Source organism: Opisthorchis viverrini, assembly GCF_000715545.1.
Source record: "Opisthorchis viverrini unplaced genomic scaffold opera_v5_308, whole genome shotgun sequence".
Lineage (NCBI taxonomy): Eukaryota > Metazoa > Platyhelminthes > Trematoda > Opisthorchiida > Opisthorchiidae > Opisthorchis > Opisthorchis viverrini.
In genome coordinates, this window is record NW_008751957.1 from 441,605 (window position 1) to 444,791 (window position 3,187).

Below are 3,187 nucleotides of genomic sequence, written 5' to 3' on the forward strand. Positions count from 1 at the left end.
CCCTCAAACACTGGGTAGCAAGAAGCTAAGGGATTGTTTGATTGTTCCTTGTCCAATAGTGTCTTGACCTGGGGGAATTTGTCGGATTTTTAATAAGTTTGATTTCAATGACTGTTGAGCTGATCCAACAGACTCCGTACCCTGCAGTGAGAATCACGGCAAAGACGAGGTAATTTCATCTACGGATACTTCAAAATGGATTCGTGTTTGTGAGAGGTGTGTCCATTCAAGGTAAAAAATTTTGCTGCGTTTGTCCTTAGCTAATCGGATAATGCGAATGCGTAACTGGCCAGCAAAGCCAAAAGGACGCATGTGATATTCGTGATCTGCAGTACAAATTTTGTTCGTGACTAGAAAATCAGGAAACGGTGTCTGTCATTCGTGCAAACACGCGCCAAATATATGACTTTTTGCGTCACTCAGGCATTTTCTACCATCATAGCTACCGAGACACACTCCTGGTTTTTTGGACCACTTAGCCTATTGTGCCTCGAAAAACCAACGAGTGGTATTGACCCGTGTAAACCAGATGTATACGTGTCTATGTAAAGTAATGTACAACCGACAGCATGCATAGGGAAAATTGCTTATGGTGTTATGACTTTTCACGGAGGTTTTAAAGTGGTACGCTAAAAGGGCCCGGGAGAAAATTACGCTAATTAACTACTGTCTGAATTGCTATGCGCTTCTGTAGTCTACGCGGTGCAGTGTTCCGGTGCATCCAACTTTTCTATCACACCCAGGGCAACCACAGACAATGGGCTCGAGTCACATGTTTTTAGAACCCAAACAGTTCACGTGAAAACATTCCAAGGCCATTTCACTCAGAATAGACAAAAAGACAAAAATGGGAAATAGGGTTAGACCGACGTTTAGTTGTGAGAACCCAAACAGTTCACGTGAAAACATTCTAAGTCCATTTCACTCAGAATAGACAAAAAGACAAAAATGGGAAATAAGGTTAGACCGACGGTCTAGTTGTGGCTCGTAATCTAACTTTGGCTGTCCATTCTCATTTGGTGGGTTTGAGTTGATAACTTCCCATTCTTGTCCGGTCCTAAACTAGACAATCAAAGTAGTGACAAAGTTTAAATCCCGACCTTCTGAGTACGCAATCATTTCGCGTTGTTTTTTTGTCGTTTGTAATCTTGTTTCGCATTGTCTATCGTAAGCATTGGTTTCAAAGTGGGCCTGGTTTAGACTCTGAGTGGATCAAAATGTGATGACTTTTAAGAAGATGCTGGCTCTCTTGACCCTTGCACATAGTTAGGATCCCTACATGTTTTCTAAGCAATGCTTTTTAATCAACGGCAGTTGCTTCGGTTTTGGAATGTCATCAGAGTGTTCGGGGTTGAGCTTAAATTAATTAGAGCCTGTCGGTTTTGTGGGAGTCGAAGATATAGCAGGCTTGGTGACAGATTAGTCATAAAAAATCTTTGGATCTCAGTACCCAAAGTAACTGCGTCAGTACTACATGCCTTTGCTTCCGCTGGGAAAACAAAGCAGACAGCCTGCAGCGACAGGAAGTGACGACTGAGCTAGCTCAATTATCCTTCAGGACGGAATGTTGGAAATGGGATCTTTGGTGGGTTGAAAGCTGTGGGAAGTATTTTAACGTCGTTGTCTCTTGTAGGGTACATGAGCTAGGCAGTGGGTATAATTTATAGTCGACTAACCGCCTACTGGGGACCATTCAGCCATTAATCAGCGTTGCTAGTTTAGGAAGATGTTGAAATGACCTGGTGCCTTCCAGTTGCTGGCCGCCGAAAAGTAAAAGAATGGATAATGCGGCCCCACGTGTTCCCCCTGTTTTCCCATCGAGGAAAACACTGACGGGCTTTATACTGGTTTTCTCAGAGATTACGGTGTTTTCTGAAAACTTGCCTCATGAAGCCACAAGGCGCTAGTTATGAACGTAACAAGAATATGGATGGAAGTCTTTGGCGTAGAACACTGTGGTGTTGTCGATGTGCGTGAACGGCGATTTTCCGCGATATAGCCTATCGGGGGAAGTTTATTGATAAACGGTAGGCGCCGAAAGAACAATCAAAACGTTTTATGAAACTTAGTCGGGTCGGTGAGGTTTTGTACCTTCCGGTTGAGTTGACTGGTTCCGGGACCGTACTAAAGCGTGACTGGTATCTCAGAAAACTGAGCGGTGCGAATGATCTCCGCCATGAGAGAAAAATACATAGTCATAGCTGTTGGACTCGCGCGGGACGGTAAGCGGGTCTTGCAACTATAGAATTGCTTAAACGCAAACTTGTTTCATGCTCAGACAAAGCTGGGCCTTGGGTCACAGACAACCAGGATGAATGGAATTATGAGAAGTGTCATGTGTGAGAGCACACAAAAAACCATTGCGACCACGAGAAAGGCCAAAGAGCTGAGTCGAGCACATCTGTAGTGAACTAACATTTAGTAGAATGGGATGCCGTGGCTAAGGACACTAAGGCAGACAGCTTTGAAGTTTCGGTTCCCACATTGAAGAAGTTTATTGCGACGTATTTCAGCACTATCTTTTTGGCTTTGAGTCCGATCACTCGGATCATAAAGATCGAAGTTTTCCGGCACGCACTTGTTCCCTGACGAAGGTGAAGAATGGGTTGGTTTAGGCTGGGGGAGAAGAGATGGCTCTGATAGGTGAGAATTACCAACTGTACTGGGCGTAGATGTTTGGGTACAGTTGTGGGATGTGTTGGAGGGTTTGCAGGAATCTCCACCATGAATCGATAAGATCAGCGATAAATCATTCTTGAGTATGTCTAAAAATTTGTAGCTCACATGCGTCTACTGCAAGCTGCTCAGATCGAGTTCGCTCTGTTCGCCAAGCTTGGAAGACGGCGCACAAACTTTTTGCCCCAAATTGAGGAGACGGTGTGACCGCTCAGTTGAGCTGACAGAATGATCCTGTTCAAAGAAGTGCTGTAGGAGATGACGATGAACAAGAAAGTAAATTAAGTTTGCCAGACCAACTTCCCGGTCGAGGTATATTAGGTGCGCGGTAACCTCCATAGGAGCTGGCGTGGTACGTGAAATGAAAGTTGCATACTTATCGAATCCTGGTTACCGTATTCAAATGGCGGTCAGGCAAAGCTTCCATGGAATGCATGCTTGTCCGTGCACTCAACAGTATGGAGTACAACTAGTGGTTTTGCTCCATTTTTCGTGGCTGATTGAAGAAGTT